The sequence below is a fragment of the Heterodontus francisci genome, chromosome 16, assembly GCF_036365525.1.
Source record: "Heterodontus francisci isolate sHetFra1 chromosome 16, sHetFra1.hap1, whole genome shotgun sequence".
NCBI classification, from domain to species: domain Eukaryota; kingdom Metazoa; phylum Chordata; class Chondrichthyes; order Heterodontiformes; family Heterodontidae; genus Heterodontus; species Heterodontus francisci.
In genome coordinates, this window is record NC_090386.1 from 47284165 (window position 1) to 47311576 (window position 27412).

Genomic DNA, 27412 nt, shown 5'->3' on the forward strand with positions numbered 1-27412 from the left:
AAATAATGTTATATTATAAACAGTTTGCTTCTTTGGAGTTATATCCTCTATGGTTTGGGTTGACCTGTTTGAACAAACTTAGGGACCTAACAGCATTTGCACGAAAAAGACTTTTATCTCATCTATCTGGACTGGATGCAAATAAACATTGCAGAGGTGAAAAAATATTCCATCCCATTGAACCACCATGTCTCCTGGTATATGCTTACCTGAACATAATCTTGTTATATTTTGAGTTGAATCTGAACACACATTTCACCTTTTTGCTTGAATGATAAAATATAAAGATGTTCTTGCCATAGTTTTTGATACAATGATAAATAATCCACAATTTGACAAATCTTTAAAGAATTATAAGTGCAATGCAAAGTTTTTGAACTTATTTTGCGAAAGTTATAATCTGTTTCGTTAATAACCTGTTTCCCTGCCCTCAAGCTTTCAATATGAGTTTTGTGTAAGTCAAGTATATTCTTTTGTTGGCATGTACATTTAATAAGTCCTCAAACATATCATGTGATGAAAGTGTAGCCACAGCCTCAATGGAACATAGAACAATGAAGTTACACAGGATTCACGAAGCAGCCAAAAGAAGCCAATGCCTGTCTAAAATGATATTAATTCGTTGAAGATCATAAGAAGTGCTGCCAGGGAATATACAGTCAGTGAATTAGCAAGTGAAATACTTCATTATGCAGAATGTAGAATGAACAATGCATTAATTTCAGCATAAAATGTAAGGATTTCATTTAAATACCTCTTAGTTTCTGGCTTTAGCTGAAATTTTGATAATGTCGATATCTAATTGTATGACCTTTCGTTTCTTATTTTGTTCAGTTTTTCTTCCATTTTTCTCTATGTATCATCTTTGCTCCGCATATACCTTGGAGATAATATTTTTGTACATTGGAGTAAATATAAATTAGAGAAATTCATCTTGTTCAGTGACCACTGATCGAATCAAAAAAGTTGCTATTTCAGAGCAAACCTCAATGATCGGCTGCAATGCAAGCAGGTAAACATCCCAGCTTTATCAATCCAACAATGTGGCTGAGAACCAATGAAACTCACTGCACATGTGGTTGTCAAAGTAGAACAAATGCCCTGATGTGCATACGCTACAGTACTCTCTATTGAAAGTTTTATGCTCGCACTGAATGTTAGTAGCCGAAGAGCAAGATATATTAATAAAAAAAGAAAGACTTGCAGTTATCTAGCACCTTTCACAACCACTGGACATCTCAAAGTGCTTTACAGCCAATGAAATACTTCATGAAATGTAGTCACTGTTGTAGTGCAGCAAATTTGGCAGGCAGTATGTGCACACCAAAGTTCCACAAACAGCAATGTGATAATGACCAGATAATCTGCATTTGTGATGTTAATTAAGGGATTAATAATGGCCAGGACACCAGGGATAACTCCCCTGCTCTTCTTTCAAATAGTGCCATGGGATCTTTTACATTTATCTGAGCAAGCAGATGGGGCATCGGTTTAGCGTCTCATCCAAAAGAAGGCACCTCCTACAGTGCAGCGCTCCCTCAGAGCTGCATTGGAGTGTCAGCCTTGATTTTTGTGCTCAAGCCCTGGAGTGGGACTTTGTGACTCAGAGGTGCAAGTGCTACCAACTGAGCCCCAGCTGACATAATTACTTTGCTTATCCCTTGCTCTTCAGGTACTCACATAATAGTTAACTTAATATTGGTCTTGTGGAGATTTACTCATTTCTTATGATAGCTCTCATGCACTTTCCTTGCCATTCTAGAGTTGGATATATCACTAAATTGAATAGGAAAATGAAAACCATATTCAGAAAGGATTTGTAAAATACAAACTTTTGACCTCTCGACATATCTTAATTTATTTGAATGTTTTATCTCTTGCTGACCACAATGTGATGGAATCCGTGTGTGCAAACCTGTTGAATATACTGCTGGGTGCACTGACTTTGAATTCAAAGCTTGTATTTTTTTTTCTGAGAGTCCTTTACTGGAAAAGGAAACTGAAAGCTTCAGAGTTTTGGGGAAGACAGAACTGGTTAAGACCAGTTAAAACAAACAGTCATATGATCAGAAGTGTGACTAGAGACATATGACTGGAGCTTAGGTTTCAGTTTATAAGATTACAAACTGCAGTGTGTTGAAGAAAATAGGCTATTGTTTAAAAAGATTGACAAGGCTCATGAATTGAAACAAGCTGGGAGCTGTTGGTTTTTAAAAACAAAGATTTGATTTTGGGAGCTGTCCATTGGCAAATACCATTTGTCGCAGCTTTTTTTGGTGACCTAAAGAGCAACAGGTGAAACCACTCCATTGACATTGTCATGAGCAGGACCAGGGCCATTTGATAGGCAACAAGACCGAAATGTGTAAGGGAGAACTGCAAAGCTCTCTATCGACGAGAAGATTTAACTTCCATTTCGGCATCTTGGAGGTCAGGAGTTGGACATCTACCTGAAGAAGTTTGCTGTTTTGTGGAACTTTGATAATATTCAGTGCTATCTTTGCTGAAAGGACTGCCCAGAAGAATTGTGAGATCTATCTTTATTGTATCTGATAATCAATATGTAATCTTTAAGCTATATATATATCTCGACTGCAATTTAGCTGTTAGTTCCTGTTTAATTTATGTTGGTTTTGGTTTCAGTGTTTAAGTAAAATTTTTATAAAAGTGAAATCTTGTCCTATTTTTTCTAAATTGGGGCCAGTTGGAGGATTAGATTATTTTGGTTTGTGATCTGCACAGGGCTCATAACAACAGTGAGCATCCACCTTCACTATTATGCTACAATCCCACTAAAAAGTTTTATATGTTTCTCTTCTTGTGACTTTCTCAAAACTTTATCTGGTAAAAGACTATTGAATGTGATGGAAAATTATTTCAGGTTATCTGGAGACTATCTTCAAGTTGTCTCACAAGTAGATGAAAGTTGTCAGAAGACCATGAAGCATTGTATTTTATTTAGAGATACAGCACTGAAACAGGCCCTTCGGCCCACCAAGTCTGTGCCGACCATCAACCACCCATTTATACTAATCCTACATTAATCTCATTACCCTCTCACATCCCCACCTTCTCTCAATTCCCCTACCACCTACCTATACTAGGGGCAATTTATAATGGCCAATTTACCTATCAACCTGCAATCATTGGCTGTGGGAGGAAACCGGAGCACCCGGCGAAAACCCACCCGGTCACAGGGAGAACTTGCAAACTCCGTACAGGCAGTACCCAGAATCGAACCCAGGTCGCTGGAGCTGTGAGGCTGCGGTGCTAACCACTGCGTCACTGTGCCGCCCATAAATAAAGGTCTTCTGAGTCTAAGCTATATGAAGCTCATTTATTTTGAAGAACGACTTTTACCTCATTGTTAAAAAATTTCAGTTTTGTAAAATCATTGATGGAGGTTTGTTTTGATCTACAACTCTCACTCGAACATTGTGTGTTTACAAAAGTCAGTTTAGTCTAAAAGTAAAATGTACAGATCAGAGAGAGGAAGACGTCCACCATCAACATGTAACATAATAATAATCTGCAACAAATCATTTATATTACATTTAAATTCATGTAAATGTAAAAACAGAAATATATATTTTTTCAACAGTTGAATATGAAAAGATGCTTTACATTTTCACATTGCAAAACTGATTGCACAAAATACCAAGTGCCCTGAAGGATTATTTCAAAGTTCAATTTTGTGGAGGTTTTGGGTTGCTTTTGGTGGGGAGGAAGAATCATGGAAAGGAAAGGAGATAGGTTTGAAAGCCATTTGCACTTTTGTTGTAATTTCCAATATCTGCTTTTTTGTTCAATTGATATTTTGTGGGAGCTTGATTTACAACATGAGATGAGGAAAGGTAGCATCAGCAACACCTTATATTTATTTAGTGCCTTTAACATAACATCCCAAGGCATTTCACAAAGTATGACACCTAGTCACATAAGGAGATATTTAGGTCAGATGACCAAAAGCTTGGTTAAAGAAGTAGGTCTCAAGGCGTGTTTTAAGGGAGGAAAGCGAGATAGTGGGGTTGAGAGGTGTACGGAGGCAATTCCAGGACTTAGGAGCCCAGGCAACCAAAGGCATGGCCCAAATTGTGGAGCCATTTGGGGGAGGTGGTGACGTAGTGGTAATGTCACTGGGCTAGTAATCCAGAGGCCTAGGCTAAAGCTCTTAGAAGATGTTTAAATTTTTAAAGTAAGATGCAACTGTGTTGTCAATATGCACAATCAAAAAACAAGTGAAGCCCCTCTTCCACTCCCCCAATGACCTAATAAGGTTTTAATTTCCCTCCCCCACCACCCCCCCCACCCCGAAAACACTGTTTTGCCGTTCCTGACCTTTCACCCCCAAACATACAGATTTTTTCCCTTCCTAGCATCCCCTCAGCCAATTAAACATTTTTCCCTCTCCCCACCCTGAAAATTTCACTCCACCCCCCCTCCCCACCAGTTTTCTGATTCGGATCTCTGAATGGAGATCCAAAGGCGCAGACTCCCGGCCAAGGGCCGGAATATCAGCCGGGACAGATTTAAGGACTTTGGAGAGGAAAGGGAGATTGGAGATGGGGCAGTTGTTTGCAAGGACAGTGAGGTCAAGGGTTGCTTTTTTGTGGAGGGGGTGATGACGGCAAATTTAAAGGACAAAGGGACAACATCTGAAGGGAGAGAACCATTAACAATATCGGCTAACGTGGGAACCAGGATGAATGGTCAGCTGTTTAGCGAGAATAGGGTCGAGGGAGCTGGAGGCGGACAAGATGAGCATGGAGAGGTAATGAGGGGAGATAGGAGAGAAATTGGAGATAGATGTGAGTTCCGGGTTAGGACAAGGGGAAACTTCAGGAAGAGTGTAATGGAAGCTTAAAAACTGCTACAATTACAATACATTGCAAAATTGAATTAGAGAACATGAATAGTAACTGGAGGAAACATCAAAGAAACTGCTGTAATGCAAAAGAGATCCTACAACATAAATCACTGTTCTGGTCTTTACTTCTGATCTTTTGTTCTGGAAAGAGAACAAAAATCAGTAGGTGAACTGCAATTCACATTGTTTATGTATAGCATTACATCTTAAAGGTCGACAGAGAGAGAAACTTGATTTGTACATCCAAAAATACTGCTGCTTATCAGACTCTTTAAGAAATATTGGGCTAGAAATTCAATTGCATAGCACTGTTTCTCTGGGATGTAATGCGCTACCGGGTCGCTTCCTGCATGGCTTGCGTGGTGTTGCAGCAGAAGGGCTCTGATTCAATGCTATTCTCATGTCACACAACCCAACTGGCTGATGCAATGCCACAATCCCAAATTTTGATAACGCTAATTCTGACAACAAATGTATAAATCACTCCTGAAATAAGCACAGAGATGCAAGATGGCTATTTAAAGCGTCACTCAACAATTTGGAGGTGAGGTGTTTTTGACTTACTTTTGCTGACTCAGAGTTTGTGGAAGCATTGTGGTGAATTGTTGCAACTGTTTTCTGCAAGTTACTGGATACAGTAAGGGAGGAGAGAGCAATACCTGACACAAGTATGGGGAAGTTTTTGCAGTACCTATAGGTCTGCAACATGACCAGCAGATGGAATGGAAGAGGCAGAAAGAGGAGGCTCTGCAAAGAGGGAGGAGAAGTAGGGCTCTCCAGCGAAGGCCCTACCCACCATGGGTCTCCCAGCAGCTCTACTCCTACATTGCAGTCAGCTAGGCACAGCACCTGAGAAGGCTCAGATGTACCAAGGAGGCATCACGGCACCTTCCCAGTGGGTGTGAAGGTCACCCTCACCTTTTATGCCACCAGATACTTTCAGGTGGGAGTAAGCGCTAATGTTTTGCCATATGATGTTCATTGAATCATCCAGGAGGTGATAGAAGCCATATATGTCAGTTGAGCAGACTTCATCACCTTCTACTCAGGAGGCTACAGTAGGATGAACAGATACGTGTATTCACCAGAATAGCAAGATTCCCAATGAAGCAGGGCGCTATCAGATGCACCCATACGGCTCTGCAGGCTCCCCTCAATGGGCCAAGATACCAGAACTGAAAGGGGTACCACGCGATAAATGTGCAGTTGGTGTGAGACCACAGTAAGAAGTTTATCACGATGAATGGCCACTATTCTGGCAGCACTCATAATGCATTCATCCTGTGGCAGTTGGCCCTACCCACTGTCTTCGGGCCTCCGAGAAGAACAAGAGGCTGTCTGTTTGTGGACAAGGGCACCCTCCATTCCCGCACATGGCTGATAACCCACTTCTGTCATCCCACCACGCAAGCTGAGTGGGCCTTCAATGATACCTACAGAGCCACTCGCAACATTTTGGAGCAGGTAATTGTAGTACAAGGGCCTGAAAGAGTTAACGTTTGAACAGTGAGAGTAAACCCCTCCCACTGTAGTGATAATGATGTAATAGTCATGTGGGTGTTAGGCTGAGCAGAAGCTAGAAGCAGCATGAGGTGTGATGGCTAGACAGGCTTGTGGAGAGTGTAAATAGTTATACTTTTTTGTTAGCCCTACAAAGACTCCTGAGACTCTGTGAGCAACCCTTGATCTATGCTACTACAATGCACAACAGTAATCGGCCCCTGAAGCAGCGCTTGTGCTGTCTGGACCACTCAGGAAGTTCATTACATTTGCACCAGATAGGATCTCCCAGTTGTTGTGGTGTGCTGTATCCTCCATAATTTGGCCATTATGAAAGTGCAACTATTACCTCCTGAGATCGGAGGCCACCTCAGGAGGAGGAGACAGAGCAGGAAGAGGAAGGGGAGGAAGAGGAGACAGGAAGGAGGCAATAAGGACCACGTGAAACTGGACGCAGTGAGAAAGAGCGGATTGTGAGGCTCAGCTTCCAATGAAGTAAACTTCCCCAACCAAACATGGGCCCACAATTCCCCACCATCACACCCACTTCAGAATCCCCCATTACTAAGTCCCCTTGGCCAACATCAATCAATAAAAGCCCCCAGCTTCACAAAGCAACTTTTTCCAACAACACGTTCAATTATACAAACAACAATGAACTATTCACCCTTGGGCATTCCCATAATGCCTATCTTGAAGTGCCCTTGCCTGCTGGGCCTTAAGAACCCGGCGTTTAACTGCACCATCTCAGCGTGGTGACAGCAATCTGGGCTGGCTGTCTGAGAGGCAACAGTGAGAGCACTGGCTGAGTGGCAATGGTGGGAGCACCAATGCTGTCATCCTGAGAGAGGACAGTAGGTTCATGCTCCATGGAGCCACTGCCACTCCCATGGGCAACATTGCAGCAATCCTAGTCATCAGTTGGAGGACAGAATGTTGGACTTCTCTGAGAGGCTGCAAGCCCCTTTGACCACTGAGATTCGCAACCACCAATGGAAAAAGTCTGAGCCTGCATGGCAGCAGTTATAGATCTCAGGACTCCATCTGAGCAGTGGGATATAAGGAGGATTCAGTCTGTACTACAGCAGAAGCTGAGACAGCGAACCCCCAGTCACTCCATCATGGGTCGACCCGCCACTGCCACCATGAAGTTAGCCCCTACTTTGTTACGATCAGGTGAGGAGGGGTCGAAAGGCTTCCCTCTTGTCCCTCTCCTTGTTTGAGCGCAACAGATATTATTTCTTTTAAGCAGTGAATGTGCTTACCAATTCAGTGAGTATTTAACCCTTTGTGTGCTATGATCATAACAGAACCAATCGGACAGGTTTTCTTGAGTTTAAACAAGAAAGGAGTTAATTTATTGTACTTAATAACCAAATTCAATCTAAGTAAAATAATAAAACTACGCTCCAACTTTCACACACACATGAGAATCACACACACAAATATGTTACAGAGTGATGAGGAATAGTTTGGTTTGATTAGAATCCAGAACAAATAAAAATAATGTACAGTGTGTGTGGTCTGATAATTCTGTTGTCTTCTGGCAGAATTTGTGGTTCTAAAGTCTCTGGCTGGTAGAAGTGCACTTGTAGCTGGTCCACATGGCTCAGGGTTTTCTTAGAGACAGTGATGTAGGTGGCTTTCTCTCCCCAGGGTCTCTGTCTGTGGCAATGGTATACGTGGGTTCAGCTTCCTCTGATGGAGCTTGCTTGGCCATGGATTGGGTCACCACACAGTCAGGAAAAATGCCAGGGACCTTCTCCTGCAACTGCTCTGTCTCCCTGACCTCTTACAGTCTGTCTAAAACTATTGGAAAAGCTCCCACCTTTGCCTCCACCAGATATTACCCAGGAGCAGGTAAACCCCATCCACAGGTAAACTAGGGACAATTCCCACGGTTACTAGTCCTGAAACAAGGTCGCACTCCAGGAGCGCCTGATATACCACTCTCCATTACTATTCCCTAAGACTTTAGCATCCAATGCACTGTCTGGGGGAAAGGTCATGCCTTTTCCCAGCAGAAGGGATTGAGTGGCCCCTGTATCCCTAAGTATGACTATGGGCTTCTTGCCTCACTCGAGGGGTATGGAGTCACTTTTCCTTGGGACACAAAATCCTGGTAACTCTCAGGGATTCTGTTCAGTTTTTCTGCACTCACAGTGGCAAATCTACTGGGTCTTACTGCCTCAGTTAAAGCCACAGCCCAGTCTGCTGTGCTTTCCATCCGGACCCCTTTTCCTGCACTGGTCTGATGTAACCTGACTAATCCTATAGGTTTCCCCATAACTTCCAGCAGTCAGCTCGAAGGTGACCTGTCTTGTTACAATGGAAACACAAAGGTTTTCAGGCATCACGCCTGCTCTCAGCACCATCCTTTTTGGCCTGGCGAGCACCCCCTGTGTGTCCAGCTTTCCTTCTGGAATTCTTATTCTAATCTTCTCTGTTCTAGTTGTATCTTAGCTTATGTTATCCTGTATGTTTCTGACTCTAAACCTGATTCTGAGTCTTCAGGTTCAAGTGCAAAATGGTTGGCCACAAGTCTTAGGATTTCAATTTTCCAAGCTTTTGGACAGACAGTAACCCCTAACTGCCCAGTTACATTCCTCAACTCATTAATAGATAAGGCTTTTAACGTCCCAGGATACTTCACTTTGGTTTTGGAAGATACTGTCCTTGAATGTGAATATGTTCGTACTCTAGCAGCAAAACCCACCAGAGAACCTTTATTGAAGTTTTTACATTTTTGCTTGGGATCAATTTGGTTTCCCACTTCTTGTTTGTCTTTGGGTAATGATCCCAGACACTAGCCCCCAAATTTCTGTTACAATCAGGGGAGGAGGGGTTGAAAGGCTCTCCTCTTGTCCCTCTCCTTGTCTGACCCCAGTAGGGTTTACTTCTTTTAAACAGTGAATATGCTTACCAATACATTAAGTGTTTAACCCTTTATATACTATGATCATAAAAGAACCAATCGGGCAGGTTTTCTTGAGTTTAAACAAGAAAGAGGTTAGTTTATTGTACTTAATATGGGGCAGTACATTGGCGCAGTGGTTAGCTCCGCAGCCTCACAGCTCCAGGGACCCGGGTTCAATTCTGGGTACTACCTGTGCAGAGTTTGCAAGTTCTCCCTGTGATTGCGTGGGTTTTCGCCGGGTGCTCCGGTTTCCTCCCACTGCCAAAGACTTGCAGGTGATAGGTAAATTGGCCATTGTAAATTGCCCTTAGCGTAGGTAGGTGGTAGGGAATATGGGATTACTGTAGGGTTAGTATAAATGGGTGGTTCTTGGTCGGCACAGACTCGGTGGGCCGAAGGGCCTGCTTCAGTGCTGTATCTCTAAATAAATAAATAATATCTAAACCCAATTTAAGTAAAATAATAAAACTACACTCCATCTTTCACACACACACACTACAGATTGATGAAGATTAGAGTCCAGAACAAATAAAAGTGATATACAGTCTGCAAGGTCTGGTAATTCAGTTGTCTTCCACATGAATTCATGATTCTGAAGTCTCTAGCTGGTAGAAGTGCACTTGTAACTGGTCCACCACAGGCAAACGGATTTCGAACTTGTGATGTTATCTGGAAAACGAGAAAGAGTCCCACCAGGGTCTTGCACAGTTTAGCCTCAAAAGCTTGTCTACTGTGTATATCAAAACTCCAAGTTTTACACAGACTGGGGAGACTGTCACATAGTTCTCTCAATACATTTTTTTTTTAATGAAGTCCAAAGTCTAAAACCCAAATCTCTCTTAGGTTGTATTGTCAATGTTTACCCCCTAGAGGTACATCTCCACTAGTGAATGCTTCAAGATGGCTTTGAATGTCTCACTAACGTGGGTGATACTGGATAATCAATTCAGCTATCCCAGCCATTGTCCTGAACGGGATCCTTGTTAGACATGCGTCTCCAATTTGATGTCCTGTGTTACAACCAAGGCTGGAGGAGTCTCACTTCTCCACAGGTCACGGCATATCAATGAATTTTCCCACTTACCGAAACAGCCACTTAGATACTCTATTTGTCCCCAGAATAAAGCACACCAACCAGGTTTCTTTAATCAAAAACAAAATTAACCATTTATTGTAAAACCAAGTCTTAACCAAGAATGAAGTAAATCTATATACAAAATCAGATTTTAAAGCTCCTTATTTTTCCTAGCCCTCATGCACACGCACATACATTAAGCAGGAAAAAATGGATTTTGGTTTACAGCTATTTCATAGGAATGAAAGGAATAATAAAAAACTTAGTCTGTCATGATCTGGAAGGAAGTTTTTTGGTTTGGTGAGGTCTTCCAAAGTCGAATAGTTGGATGCCACTTGAAGTCTTTCCAGGTTAGGCTGATGAACAGCCTGTGATGGGTAGGTGTTGAAAGAACTTCAACAGTAGAAGTCTTCACAATAGGTCTTCCAACAGGTGTACAGCAACAAGGATCTTCTTAGGTCTTGCAGCAGCAGTATAGCAGTCAAAGGTTTCTTCCAATATTCAGGATTTCTTAAACCCAGGAAGTAACAGGACAGCTTGATGCAGGGATTCTTCAGAAACAGGAGGCAATAGGAATCTGTCACAACTGAAATACAGGGTTTCTTCTCAAGAGATGCAGGATTCCTTTACGGAGAGGTAATCTTTTTTCTGAGTCTTCTTCTGATCTCCAGGCAGGTCAAAATCACATTTAAAATGCCTGTTTTTTTGTCCAAACTCACTGGCTTTTAAAGTGAAAAACTGAAACCAAAACCTTCCTGAAACAAGTCATGTGCTCAGTCATAAATTTTCTCTTGTCATAACAGAGGGTAGCTCTGAGGTCAACCCCTTGCTAGTTTCCTTAAAATTATCAGCATTCCAGTCCTTATTTACTAGTTCAGCTTTTGTTGAACTTCCTTTCAAAACATCCATAAAGTTCAACTATTTGTAGGTGTCTCAATGTCCTCTGAAATCCTTTTTCAGTTTTTAAAAACGCAGAATCCTAAATTTTGAGACAAAAAAATCCTCGTAATGCCTGGAATGTGAGGTATTCATTATAAATTGTGGTGGCCATCTTGGCTGCTAGCTTTTTAAAAGTTAAATGTAGGATCCCAGCCTTCATTTTTAAAAGTTTAATGTAGGTTTCCAACCATGAAATAAAAATTCCTCATTCAGCATCGCATGTTTCCTTGACACTGGAAAGGATAAGTTCCAAGTTCTGTGTGATGTCCTGTGCCATGTTGGACCCAGACTCCTCCACGCTCCTTGACAGTGACAGGAGGCTGTCTGATGCACCAAACATCTCAATGTGCAAGGTCATCAGCATTCTCCTGAAAGCCATTCCATCGAAGTTTTCATCTGAATTCCTGCAGCAGAACCTGACGGTAACTATGCCCTCCAGGGAGCTGGTACATGGGCCAGGATGCAACCCACTCATGCTGGGTAATGCACCACTTGCTGAACCCGACTCTATAGTTGCCTCTAAAATTCACAGAGTGCCAAAATCTGAGCTGTTGGCTGGGACTGCAAGATGAAGTGATGTTGTCTGCTCATCACTGCTGTTGGGATTGTCTTCCTCCCTGTCCTGGCTTTGCTGAGGTTGTCCAGGCCACAGTTCTTGGGTATCTGAAAGCATAAAAACAGAACGGGAGGGGGGACGGCGGATTTGGATTGATGGAGGGGGGTGGGGTGAAGAGCAGGTGTTTCATGGTCACATCATCTACTGCTTCCACTTCATGCCGTATCTCAGGATGAGAGTGAAGAGTGAGTTGAGAAGGGACATGAAGCAGTTACTTGGCTCCTGGATAGCTCTGTGGTGTCAGATGCCAGGGGCTCCATTGCTGCTGGCCCAATAATTCCGAGAATCATCTCCTCAACCGGACTGAGTGGCTGAATGTGGGCCAGCCTCTGCCAGTTCTCTGGCTCGCCTTTCTACTGTGGGTGGCCTTTTCCTGCAAGAGAGAGGGATGAATGTCAATGATTGTATTGCAAAGTGTTTGGGTGATGATCCTGAATAGCTGGAGATCTGTGGAGCCAGTGAGACAGGGATGTGAGAAGGGCAACATTGGGAGGTGAGTATGGGTGAGATGGAATGTGTGAATGTTAGGTGTGATTCCTGAGAGTCAGAGAGTGCTGCTGGATGAGTGATGGGGGTGTCATTCATTGAGCAGTGTGAGTGGTTGGTGGTGTGATGTTTGACATGTAATTTAAAGATGCATTCACTCACCTTGACCACACATGTGAGGTCATTAATTGTCTTCCGGCACAACTGCAATGTCCTCAGGGCCATACTCTGGGCCTTCACCACTCTGGACATCTGCTCCCACTTCCTTCACATGGTTATCCTTGAGGGCTTCCTGGACATCTACAGGAACAATGGCCGGAATTTCACGAGGAGGCGGTAGCCCTGGAAGCCACAACCTCATTTGTGTACCTCAGACAATGAATTGCCTGAGACCGTGGCTTCCATTCCAATGAGGCATGACGTCCTGCCTCCAAGAGCTGCCAGTCAATCAGAGGGCCAATGGCTCTTCAGTCCTAGCAGTACCACCAGGAGAAATGGCAACTGCTGGGACTGTGTACAATGAGAAGAGGCATTACATACATCAGCCTTGAAAGCAGGTAGGTGGGATTGGGGCTCACCAGGGCCAATCAGCCAAGCCCGGCAAGGGTGGTGTGGGGGTGGGGGGTCGGTTGAGAGTGGGGGAGGTGGTGTTCCAGCGGGGGTGGGTCATGCCGCTGGTGGGGGGCCCTCCTTGGGACACAGGGTCCCTGATCAGGAGGCCCCCCCGCACCGTAGTTCACAAGAAGGCCTCCAGGTTTTACTGGGCGGCCTTCCCAGGTGGCAAAATGCCCATCTGGCAGGAAGTGGTCCTTCAGTGGCCATTAATTGGGCCTCAATTGGTCTAAGGGTGGGCGGGCTGCCTGCCATCTCCCCTGCTGCTGATGAGATACCAGTGGGGGGGGGTAGGTGATGGGCATGACACCTCCCATGCACCCTCCCCACCGCCATTCTAACTGATTTTACGCCCTCCCGGCCTCCCAGCCCACCCCACACACTCTCATTGACCAGCACTCTCATTGACTAGCAGCCTTCACTTCAGCAATGCAGCTTTCCTTTAATATAGGGAGTCCAGCTTTAAGAAGGCAAGGCTGGCTGGACCACATGGTTGACAAACAATGCTGCCTGCACCCTGTCCTCCCCCACTGAGGCTGCAGCCGGTGTTTAGGAGAAGAGAACAACATAGGAGCCACTCGGGCCAATGTTATAATCATTCAGTTGAGGTGGGCACACCAAAATTGTGCGCTGCCCACTGCGATCTGAATCAGTGTGGGCAGGTGATGAATCACGACTCCCACACCCAAAATATGGGGCTAACCAATTTTTAGATCATGGTCTTAAACCTAGTGGATTTATTTCTGTTTTGCACTGTTTCAAGATTTAACATCTGTATATTGTTTAACCTATAAATAAATAAAGTTGAGTAGTTTTGCCTGTACATATTGATCTGCTCCAACAGAAGGGGTAGTGGAATGCATCCCATGTATTCTTCAATGATTGATAAACTGCAATTAGAGGTTAACTGTTAAACATGGCTATGCTAACTGATACACGGCTTACATGAAGGTCGAGGGTTCAGCTCATAGGAGACTTGGTCTGCATGTGGAAACTGGCTTCTAGGCACAAACAAAAAACAGAAGTGTTGAGAAAGGGCCTGAATAGTGAGATATATACTCACAGTGCTTTTTGTACAATGGAACTGACACAAAGTCAATTGTAACAGTTTGACAAACATGAAGAAAGGGTAGCTCAGAAAAAGCACAGAAAACCAAATGCCATGCACGGTGCAGTGCTTAAATTAAATACACATTGTATGAAACAAAATAAGTAGTGGGGAAAACTCCATAGAGTACCTGTGATTTACTGATGATGATTACCAGGTTGAGCAATTACTGACCATATATGAGATATTTACATATCAATAAAGACGAGGAACCTTTTTATTACATGAAGAGGCAAAGGTTGATTTCTAACAATTATTTATGAAGAAAACAATAAGCTTGCAGCTGGATCTAATTTTGTGAGTAACAGTGAGTTTATTAATAAGGTCTTCAGGTGCAAGATTGTGAAAGCACTTGAAAATTAAAGGTTCTGCACATTTGTAAACAATCAAAATGACACATTTCACCTTCAATTACACCAAGTGCATAATTGTAATGTTATTTATATAACAGTCCTGATCAGTCTGCTGCAATAGTGACTGATTTTTAAAATACCCAAAAAACTGTTGGAAGTAGTCTCTGAAAGGTTGCAAAGCAGCCACAATCTGTGGTACATCCTCACATAAATCAGTCTGGACTTTTGAAAACAGGGCCCTAGTGTATATAAACCCGCAGTGCCAGGTAACAATCCAATCCCAACACCTGCCCAAAATGGGAGGCCAGACAGCAGCCTGAAACTGGGCCTCAGGTCTCATTAATATTAATTGAACAAGTAACCGGTGTCAGTCATGCTTCCACAGGCAGCCTGCCCAATGGAAGAAATTAATTTAAGGCCACTGGAGAGGGGGTGGTTGAGGTGGTAAAGGCGTTGGGTAAGTGATTGGTATCGTGTGGAGTCGGGGAACCACACCTGATCCTCCTGGTTCCATAGACCTTTTCTAAAAAACAAAATACTTAGGTTTGGTAGTTCAAGATTGAATATCAGCAAAGGGGCCTAAAACAGGTGTGAGGCCCCTCACTTACACCTTTCAGGGACCCTATGCCCTTTTTAGGTGGTTACCAAGGACGTCTGAAAGCCGTCTTTCAGGTATTTCTTGGGCATGGCACATTCGTTTGTGAAATTGGTTCTGCATTGTGCCAATTTTACACCTGCACAACAGACTGCTAATCTGTATTTATAAGTATTCAATCTTGTCTAACGCTTAGTCTGGTCCAATACTTTCTGCACCAATCCTACACATCAAGATACAACATTGGTATTCCTGGTGCTGTGGCTTTTTTCTGTGTGAACATTAGGGATTAGATTTTCCTTTGCATTAACACTTGTTTTTGGGCAGGTTTTAAGCAGGAGATGGAATAAAATGGGTTTCAAAGGGCTACTACCTCAAATCTAACATGGAAATCTGCATCTGAATTATCCTCCCAAAGAAATGCTCATCTCCCTGAAAGGACCACTGAGAGTCCAAAACACCTCAGGTTTATGGGGAGTCAAGTGATGTGCGTAAACACTCTGACTCATTTATTCCCTCTTCCAACCAAACCCATTCCAAATAATTGCTGGTGTTACATAATTGGTACTAGGAACTACAGGAAGATATCCCTAAGGTGCCATATTGAAGAGTCCACTTTATGTGCTGCTACTGAAGACTGGCGTTGCTCTGCATAGCAATCGCTTTAGTATTTTGAAGGTTCAGTCAGGACTTTTGCTGACAGTTTCACTTAGCTCTGCTCAACGCACTGCTTTGCACTGAGGGCATGGATTTCTCAATGGGAATCTGCTATTGATGCTATCAAGTGAAGGAGGATGAAGACGTGGAAGACTCTTAGGGCTGAATTTAGTGGAGAAGGCAGATGTCTCACCATCAGGGATGAAAGCGGGAGACGACCCCACTTCAGAGGGCGGCAGGACATGGGTTAACTCTTCGCTGGCAGCAACCAATTAAGTGGCTGCTACCGGGGCCAACGTCCAATTAAGGATGGCGGCCAGCCCCCATAAACTGCTGGGCCAATCAGAAAGCCAGCAGCTCAGCAACTTCAAAAACACAGTGGTTAGCAGTGGTCATTGCAGCGGCTGTAGCAGCAAGAAGAGAGTGCCTAAATGTCTTGGTACCCTCGAAGACAGGTAAGTGGGATTGGGGGATGCTGGAACCAGGCAGGCAGGCCTCAGCGACTGGGAGGGAGGGCGGGTTGCTGAGTGTCAGTGGTGCCTTTGCTGCAAGGGCCCCTATTGCCACTGGGTTCCCCCTCCATGGGCCATGGAGTGTCCATAAAGGAGGGCCCCCACAGACCCTGCTGGGAGGCTGCAAGGCAAAAAGCTTGTGGAGGTGGGAAGTGGCCCTTAATTGGCCACTTAAGTGGCTCAATTGGCCTCCTGGTAGTCCGGCGATTTGCTAACTTTCCCACCACTGACAAAGTGACATGGCGGCGGGAAAATGTTGGGCACCCCCCACCCCATCGTCCCCAATGTCTTCCTGGCCATTTTTCTAGCCTTCTCGCTTCCCAGCCCATCCCCAAAGGGCCCAGAAAATTCTGGCCTTAGAGTCAAGCATCAGAAAGCATCTATCCCCTAGGCGCTCATATGCTCTCATCAGGAGCTACGGACCAAAAAGATCTTACTTAGATATATCTGACTGTCAGTACCTCAAAAGGCTGTGCTTCACCCCAGAGGTTATTTGGATATGTCAGCTGATGGCTGAGACCTTCAGCCCACTTCCAACAGGAGAACAGTATGGGTCTCTACCAGGCAAGTTTGCCACTGCCTTGAATCTCTGCATCTGGATCCTTCCAGGCAATGCAGATGATCTTTATGACATTAGTCAAAAAGCTGCTCCCCATAGCAACAAGAAAATCACTGAGTCTCCATTTATATCCTTCTCAATGGAACCAGACGAGGAGAGAGAGGGAGAGTTCTCCAGTTCTACATATTAACATGTTTCTCAAAAGTGCAAATAGCAATTGATGCAATAGATGTGACACTCAAAGCCACATTTCCAGCTAGTGTCTGATTCCCATTACCTGACCCTGAATATTAGGTACTGCGGAAGTTTTCATGATACTTTCATCAAGCAGCAATTCAACTTGCCATCCCTCCTGACTCAGAGTCAAGTATCCAACTGGTAGATTGGTGATCACGGCTATATCCTTCAGGCATGGCTCCAGTGATGCTTCCACAGACAGAGGAAGCAACAGATACAATGAGGCCCATGTCACTACCAGAAGTATCATAGAACAAATGAGAGGAATTCTTTTAGGTGCTGGATAAATCTGATGAAATTCTGCAACACAGTGCAGCAAGAGCCTCAAGAATCATTGTAGTTTGCTATATTCTGTGTTACATTGCAATGATTTAAGGCTTGCTGCTGCCAGAATCTGAGGGTGAGGATGATGAAGAGCGGGTGAGATGATCCTTCCTCATACAGTGTTACGGCCAGGTGAGAAAACAGGGTTTAATTTTAAACACACTGTGTTTTGAGCTCCTCCTTTGTGAATCCTTGTTCACAGCTTTCCAATTATAAGGTAAAGAAACCAACACACCAGGTTTTCTCAGGTTTAAAGAAGATGAAATTTTATTAAAACTTAAACTTAAACTCTAGTACAGTTAACGCCTACAGATATACGATGTGCCCATGCTAGCATGCACACGTGATACACATGCAAATAGGGGCAGAAAATAGGAGAGGAAAGTATAGTGGAGAGGGGTTTGAGGCGATATCAGAAAAGTTTCTTGTTTACTGTGCTTCAAGCTCACTTGATTGTAGGTAGTCTTGCTGTTTGTTGGGGCCCAGTGTTCTTCTTAAACCTTGTTCACGTAGGAGACTTTTCACTCTTTGAGGTTCACGTGTTTTAACAAGATTCAGTCCCATGGGAAAGAGATGGAGGCAGGCAGGACTGGAGAGGTTCTGCTTCAGTTTCAGGAGCACATGGCTTTCTGAGTTCAAATCCTTTGTTGCAAGTTCAAATCACAACAGCCAGCTAGTCATGTGACTAAAACTCGTCTGACCACTTCTTCTGTGTTTGTGGATTCTGCTATCTTAGCAGTCAACCTGGAATGCTAGCTCCTCCCACCTTCAATGTCTGGTAATCAAAAGTCCATTGTTGGTTGAATGAGTCAGGGCATGGCCCTTTGTCCCTTGTTCCAACACTGTCTGTTACCATGCAAATGTCTTTCCAGTCAGGCGCTTGAAATATTAAGTTTGAATGTTCATGTGGTGAAATAATGTGTGCCTCAGTCTTGGTAGGTGGGGGGCTTGCCTGACAACAGGAAGGAGAGGAAGTTGGGCAGAACCGCCAGCAATCAGAAAAAAAAACACAACTGATAGCCTACTGCTTTCAATAGATAATGGTTCACTCACCAAGAAAAGACACTTCACACCTGTTTGCTCTTCCTCCACTACAGCCTCACAAGTTCCTACACTAACAAAGACATTTGCCACGTTTCCTTCAAAAAATACTAGTCTTCATTTTCCCTGTCATCAAGCCAGTTCCCACAAGCTGAAATTCATGGGAATGATCACAGAACTCTCCGTGCATTAGCCAAATTCCGAATAAAAATTCCAGTCATTCCTTAGTACCATGTTTACTGTTTGTGCCAGCTAACATCCTTGTTCGTGCGCCTAATCTACAAGTCCTGCGAGGTGCTGCTTCAGGCAGGTGAGGTTAAAAGTGGCTGAGATTATCCGCCTGGATCATTAGAAGCCTGAGGTGACTATCACATCAATGAAGTGCATCCTTTCTCTTGCAGTGGCAAGGAGTCCCAAACCCATGTCTAAAGCTCCCTCATATGTAGAGACTAAAGAGCGTCAAAAGGAAATAGGCTCTATGCCAGTCTCGGGAGAAACAGTGACATCTGCATTCACTCCTTGCCATCCACCGGTGCTGCAATTTCACTATATTCTGGCAGCATCAGGAACTAAAACTACTTTTACATCTTGAGTATAGGGGTCATAGTTTCAAGGTAAGGGGTCACTTCTTTAGGACCGAGATGAGGAGAAATTTCTTCAATCAAAGGGCTGAATCTTTGGAATTCTCTACCCCAGGGAGCTGTAGATGTTCCGTTGTTGGGTATTTTCAAGAATAAGATCAATAGATTTTTGGGCATGAAGGGAATCGGGGATAATGGAAGGGATGGGAAAGTGGAGTTGATGTAAAAATTCAACCAGTATCTTATTCAATAGCCTTCTCTTGCTCCTATTTCTTATGTTCCAGTTTTCTTTAGTTTGCCATTTGTTCTCATCCCAACGGCGGGTTTCGTGGCGGGAGATCCAGAGAATCGGGGCAAAATCACCTGTCACAGAACCCGACGCCAGGATTCCTGGTTCCAATTCTCCTGGGGGTGGGATTGTCCAACAACAGCCTTCCCACCCAGAGGCCAATTGAGGCCCTTAAGTGGCCTATTGACAGCCACTTAAGAGTCTCCTCCCGTCGCCGCTGGGATCTTACGGGGGGCAGGGGGAGGGGGAGAGGCCTCCGCTACAAGGAGAGGATGCCTTGGAAAATGAAGCACCCTCTCTGTGGGCTTGGGATGGGGGCCCTCCTTCGTGGGCAATTTGTGGTCCATGGAGGACCCTCACCAGGAACAACTGTATCCCCTGTGACCCCCCCACCCCCGGACCGAACGACGACCACTCCCCTGCCGGGGACTTCAGGACTGCCTGGTGACCACAGCTCATCTACCTCTTCTCTGGGATTCAAGTGCTGGGCCTGTGTCCAAGGCATCTGCCATACCGGCAGTAGCCACCATTCATGGTGGCGCTGCTGATACTGCTGAGCTGCCGGACCTGTGATTGGCTGGTAGCTCTTGGGGGCGGGATGCCCATCCCACTAAGTCTTCAAAGAGATGCGGATCCCGCCTCCTTAAACCTTGACAGCAAAAGACCAGAGGATCGCTCTGGGGGGCTGAAAAATTGCAGAGATGTGTTTCCCCCTGACATTTTGGTCTGGCAGCGGGAGCCCTGTTTCTTGCACAAAATCCAGCCCATTGTGTATTCTTGTTCTAGCTCTAGTCCAAGGTCACTCTTAACCTTATCCTTTTCTTTCTTTGCTTAAGATACAGAACATAGTTAGCATCCAGAAAATGGAAATACAAAAATTCATTCCCAATATAGAGAAGATGCCACTACAAATCAATTCTCCGCAACACAAGACTGCAACTAAGGTGCTGACGCCCTGGGTGAGTTGCAATTGGAGAAGATTGCCAGGAGAGGGAGAAGTCAAGTGATCGGGTACTTGGTAAACTGCATTTGCTTTGCTCTAAAATAAAAGACGGCAGTGAGTGCAGATGATGTTGGAAGAGAGCAGCTAGGCGAGGCTTAACTAATGTTTAGTAAGTGGCCAGAGAATCCATTATGCTCTGAGGGCAGAGGATTAGCTAGATTTGACATAAATTAGAATAAAAAGAAATAATTGCATTTTGCCAAGTGCAAGCTGCAAGATAGGGATAAACCACAATCTGTTCTATTAAAGTACCTGCAGGTGCCATACTGTCTGGGAGACAGGATGAAACTGCCCAAGTTTGATATTATAAATATTGGTCATAGCATGATGTTCAAATGTAAGAGTGCTGAAGTAGGCTCATACTATCTGTCCAGGCCTGAGGAACCAAACGTAAAGCTTTACAGTGTCTGGAATAAGCTGAAAAGTTTAAAATTGTGCAGAATGTGGTGAATGCCTCTACTGAGATGTCCTTTTTTAAAACTGGAATCTCAATACCTCTTATTCATATGCCACTTGAACCTAAGTTAACTTGATAATTACAAATTCTCAAGTGATTCTTCCTTCCTCAGTGAATTGTAACTGATAAACTTGATGTGCATGCAATCATATCACAAGCATCCACAGTCTGTTTAACTTCTCTTACAATCAGACCCTTACACCAAACAGTGGCCAGTTTGCATGATCATTCAAGATAGTGGATAATATGTTAGAGTATGCTATGCTTTTTCATTATCACAAAAACATTTATGAAAATTAAACATATGGCAATGACGAGTTTCAGTAATTCCTACTTCCCTACACTTATTTTCTTAATGAGACTAATGAACTAAATCTAATGAACTATTAAAAATGAAAAAGTCATTCAGATTTAATTGAATTAGAAAATGTAATAACATTCCATTTTTATTTTCCATTACATTCATTTTTTTTATATTCATGAAAACGTAACCATTACAAAGTATAACTTTAAAAATTATAATGTTTAATCTACATTCATCACTTTCTATAGTAGCAATGAAATAAATAAAAAAGATACAATGCTTTTTTCTTGAACATTGTTATGAAATTTATGAATTTATAATTTCTCAAGCGTCCAGTGGAACATTTATTTTGAAGCTGGGCTACCAACCTTTAAATGCAGATCTCATGGGTGGTCCACGAGGAACATCCGAGATGTAAATTGTTCATCTAGTCAAATGGAGACAAACTGGTTCTGGTTCAAGCTCTACTTTATTAGAGCCACATGTAAATACACAGGTTCAGAATTACTCCAATTTATGCAGATCTCTCACCTTCGCCTAATAATCAGCCTCCAGTTCTGAGTATGAGGTCTAAACTAACCAAATGGAACGGTCATCTGCAATTCTGTCTGTGACAACAAAGGACAGAACAAAAGACTTTGGAAACTTCAGTTGGCATATATTGGCAGATTAAAAATGTTACATTTTAAGCCACTGTGGGGGAGAATAAATGCCCATGAATACAATTTGTGGCTAATGGCAATATCTATGCCAGTAAAATGAGAAGTTAATCCATTAATGCCTTCATAAGGGAAAATTCCACAACCCAAAATGAAATAATCGTGGTTAAAAAAGTCATTTCTATTGTCGACCTGGTGTATAAAAAAGAACTCACCAGCGAGTTCAGAAGAAAGTTCAAGGCTCTAAATCCTAATCAGCTAAGGCCAAGAGTTATGATTTCCCAGAGTCAATCACAGAAATAGGTTTACTTATCCATAAATCCATGACAACTTTCCTTTTTAACAGAGGCTTTGGATAAAGATCAATTAAAACATTAACCTTGAAATTATGCTGCATGAATATTAGTGTATGAATGCTTCATGCAGTCATATAAAATTCCTTTGCCATTATTTTAATAGAGGCATTATTTTAAATGAATTAATGCCTCCATTTAAACAGTGAATATAGGAATTTCAAATTAACATATTAAGCATTCATACACTAATATTCCCACAGTGTAATTTTGTTGCTATAGGATTGTGCTAAGTTAAATACACATCAGAACTGTTACGACCCAAGGTGGGAGGAGTACATTGTTTATTCTAGTTCCACTTCTCCACAGATCATAAAATATATTTAAATTATTATCACCCCACTTACTGATACTCTATTGGTCAATCATATGCTCATGGCGGTGGGTGGACGTCCTTTAGTGGAAGATAATTGGCCACTTAAGGACCTTGATTGACCTGGAGCGGGTGGGCCGTTTGTCGCCGCTGCCACCCCGCGTAAGTTGGCAGTGGAGGTGGGACCAGGTCAGGAAGGACCCCCCCGAGCCTCCCACTCCATTTTACGCCCACCCCTCCACCACCAGACCACTCTTTTGGGGGGGGGGGGGGTAAATTTCTGGCCTGTATGGACCACTGAATGGTGCTTTCAATGGTTCACCCTGTAAAGACAATAATACCCCTGGTTGAAATGTTCAGGTCTTAGCATGCTTGTCTGCCCATTTCTTTATAGTTGTTTGGGAAGCTTTAAGGTGTTCTTAAGACACTTTCAAGCTCCCGTGAGCCTTTCTCCGAACCCGGACACATAATCTAGCACAGAAGATTCGTCCCTCTGTTCTATAAACCTTTCTTTAATTAGCTTTAGAGGACCTCTTATGTCATGTCCATAAACTAATTCAAAAAGACTAAAACCTTTAGACTCAATAGCTGAATCCCTAGTGGCAAACAAAAGAAATTTTAGCCCTTTATCCTAATCATGGCGATATTTATGACAGTATGCACTGATCATCATTTTGAGGGCCTGATAGTGCCTTTCTAAAGCTCCCTGTGTCTGAGGGTGGTATGCTGAAGACTTTAATTGTGTTATACCCAAGTTACCCATAACTTCTTGAAAAATTTTAGACATAAGATTGGAACCTTGATCCGACTGAATCTCAATCGGTAATCCATATCTAGTAAAAAACTGGATGGCAGAAATTGTTCTCAAGGGAATGGTCTCTGGGAACTGAGTAGTCATTTCCCTGATAGTGAGTATATATTGGTGGCTCACTTTGGTTTTCGGTAAAGGTCCTATGCAGTCTACCAATACCATAGTAAATGGTTCCCCAAAAACCGGTATGGAATAAGAAGTGCCGTTTTTATGGCAGGATGTGGTTTTCCCACAATCAGGCACATTTTACAAAACTGTACCACATCCTTGGAAAGACTTGGACAGGAAAAATGTTGACTTATATGTGATTTGGTCTTCCGGATATCCACATGTCCCGCTAAAGGAATTTCATGCCCTATCCTTAATAGTTCCCGGTGATTCTTTGGCGATACCACTATCTGATGAGCTACCATCCATTCTTCGTCCACAGGTCTGTGAGGAGGTCTCCACTTCCTCATCAGAATCCCAATTTTATTATAATAGCCTTCTGGAACTCCTTTTGCCTCAGCTTCTGTTAGAGCTGATGGGCCACTTTATTTAACTCTGGATCAGCTTGCTGAGTCATGATCAGAGAAGACTTATTAAATATTTCCTTTGGATTATTCAAATCCCCAAAGAAAGTTTCAGATATTCGACTATCTGACGGTGCCAATTTTACCTCCAACAATGGAACTTGTTTAGCCATTGCTCAGATTACTACACATGAAGGAAAATATCCTATGACCTTTTCCTGCAACTGTTCTGTCTCTTTAACTTCACTTGGTTTTTCCGTGTCTACTGGAGAAGCTACTACTTTCGCTCTGGCCAAATCATTCCCCAGGAGTAGGTCACTCCGTCTACTGGCAAACTAACGACAACTCCTGCAGTTCCCTTCCCAGACAGTATGTTATGCCTTTCCCCAGAAAAAGAGTTTGGGTGGCTCCTGTATCCCTTAGTATAACTATAGGTTTACCTGCTTCACTTGAGGGATAAGGAGTTACTTTTCCTTTTGACAAGAATTCCCTATAGCTTTCAGGTATCTTATTCACACTCCCTGCACTCAGAGTGGTTTTTGTATTTAGCCTTACAGCTGCAATCAGAGCTGCAGCCTGATCTGCTATACTCTCAGTCAGGACCCCTTTATCTGCATTGGCTTTGTGTACCCCAATAAGTCCCATGGGTTTACCCCGCAACTTCCAGCATTCTGTACGAAGATGCTTCACTTTGTGACAATGGTAACATTCAAGCCTACGGACCTCACTCCTACCCTCAGCCCCTTCCTTTCTGGCCTGAGGAGGAGATCCCGGGGCATTCCAAGCTGTCCCTTCTTGTCCCCGCTACTTTCCTTCCTTTCACCCTCCCACCTTCTATCCTTCTCTGGTTTGTGGGGGTGATGGACAAAGGGTTTGAGCTTATACGCAAGCTCATAATCGTTAGCAATTACCGCTGCCTCTCTGGCTCTTGAAATCTTCTGGTTTTCTACATGGGTTCTTAGTAACAGAAGAAGTTAATTTTTTAATTTCTTCCAGGAGAATTAGTTCTCGAAGGTTCTCCAGCGTAGCTTCCATTTTTAGTGCCTGTACCAATAATCAAAATTAATTTGTTACCCTCTCAAATTCTATATAAGTCTGCCCAGACAGTCTCCGGCGATTCCAAAATTTCAGTCAGTAAGCTTCAGGAACTAACTCATACACAGTGAGAGTAGCCGTTTTTGCCATCTCATAATCTACAGAAGCCTCCTCAGAAAGCGTGGCATAAAGTTCATGAGCTCTGTCCATCAACCTGCTTTGCATAAGCAGTGTCCAACTTTCCTTTGGCCACTTCATCTGTTTAGCTATTTTTTCGAAATAAATGAAAAATGCCTCTGCATCCCTTTCCTCAAACTTAGGGAGGGCTTGTCCAAATTTAAGCAACTCTCCACTGGGTCCTGGGCTGGAGCCAGGTCTTCCCCACCAGAACTTTCACTGGAATCAAGACCACCCTGTTGTCTTAGATACAGCTTTTTAACTTCGGATTCTCTTCCTTCTCTTTCTCTTTGAAATTCTAGTTCAAGATTTTGATTGTCAATTCTTTTTCAAGCTCAAGCTTTGTTTTCTTTTTTATTTCTTTTTCTTTCTCTTTGTCAAGTTCAAGCTGTCTCATCTGTAACTGAATCTTAGCTAATTCAACTGGTTTGCATTCTTCTTCCAATTTCAATGGTGTGCTATTACTTCAATTATGTCTGCTTTCTTAGCTCCTGGTTTCAACTCTAACACCAACAGTTCTGCCAAATCCTTTAGTTTAACCTTGGTTAAGTATCTCAAATCACTCAGGGATACATCCTACTTCCCCAGAAAAGTCATGTTATTTGTTAAAGACATTCTGGTAGAGTAAACTTCAATCGACTGCACAAGGAACCTTTTTTTTCTTTTCCTTTTCTTCTTTTCAATTATTATTACCCCAATTACAATTATACGTCATTGGCGTTGGGTTTATCCTGGCAAGAGAGCCCCCAGTTATGTGTTACGATCGAGGTGGGAGGAGTGCACTGTTTATTCTAGATCCACTTCTCCACAGGTCATAATGCATATTTAAATTTTCCCACATACCGATATGATCAATCATATACTCTATTTTTCCCAGAATAAAACACATTAACTAGGTTTCTTTAATGAACAACAAAACTATCAATTTATTATAAAACAAGTCTTAACCAATAATGAAGAAAAGTATAAACACTCAGATTGAAATTTTAAAGTTCCCTTTTCATCTTAGCCCCTTACACACACACACATATACACGGTTTAACTGGAAAAAATAAAAGGGATTTTTGTTCAGAGCTCCATTACAAACTTGCTCATTCTTGAAGAAAACAGCAGATGAGATATGTTGTTTTCCAAAACTGGCATACAGTCTAGCCTCTGAGTACACATAGATGTGTCACTAACATCTTTTAGAGAAGTTCTTTTCAGGCGGTGTTGAGAATTAATTTAGCAGGCTTTTCTTGAAAGACAGGAGACGAGATGAGTTGGCACAATGGGCTTCTCAAGATCCTTTAGAGAGGTGCTGGAAAGCTGAGCTGGGTTGTGGTCTTCTCTCCTTCCTTGGGAATTCTCTTCTCCTTCTGCAGGCTTGATTCTTTAAACATTCAGCAAGAATCCGGTCTCTTCCTCCATGACACTTCTTCAGCAAGCTTTACTTTATCTCAATCCAGTGGGTAATCACTGACACTACAAACAAAAGCTTGTGAGTCTACTGCTCTCTTCGGTGCGTGCTGCTACTCCCGGGCTTGTCCTGTCAAGGGGCGCAGAATTGTCACTTCTCAGCAGCCACCTTCTCCAGTTACTAGAGTTTCTGTTCTATTTTTAACTTGAGTCTTGTAACAACCAATAAACGTTGTTGCCAAATTAGTTCTTTCAGAGTCCTCTTGATGACCATCTTGGAAAAAAAACTGGTCCAACATTTCTTCAGTTTGAGTATCAATTCCTCAAAAAATATTTTGAACATAAAACAGAAGCACTTTCATAACAGTACACATTGATCCAGGTCACTGATGATTCTAAAACAAAATTGAAACGTCTTAAAAAACCATTGTGATTTTTTTTTTTTTAATTTCCCATTTCCAAGTTATCAACAGGATACACTGCAGCAACTTTCAGAATTCCCTAGATTTCAGAATGGTCCATGCAGATTGGAAAGTAGCAAATGTAACTAGAAAGCAGTGAGAAACCAGGGAACTACAGGCCAGTTGGCTGGACATTAGTAATTGGAAAAATTCAGGAATCTATTTTTAGGGATGTAGTAGCATAATTGTTAGAAAATCAGAATATTATTAGGCAGCATCAACATGGATTTATGAAAAGAAAATGGTGTTTGACAAATCTGAATTTTTGAGGGTGTAACTCTTCTTCTTTGGCCTCCTTGTCTCGAGAGACAATGGGTAAGCGCCTGGAGGTGGTCAGTGGTTTGTGCAGCAGCGCCTGGAGTGGCTATAAAGACCAATTCTAGAGTGACAGGCTCTTCCACAGGTGCTGCAGAAAAATTTGTTTGTCGGGGATGTTACACAGTTGGCTCTCTCCTTGCGCCTCTGTCTTTTTTCCTGCCAACTGCTAAGTCTCTTCGACTCGCCACACTTTAGCCCCGTCTTTATGGCTGCCCGCCAGCTCTGGCGAATGCTGGCAACTGACTCCCACGACTTGTGATCAATGTCACAGGACTTCATGTCGCGTTTGCAGACGTCTTTAAAGCGGAGACATTGACGGCCGGTGGGTCTGATACCAGTGGCG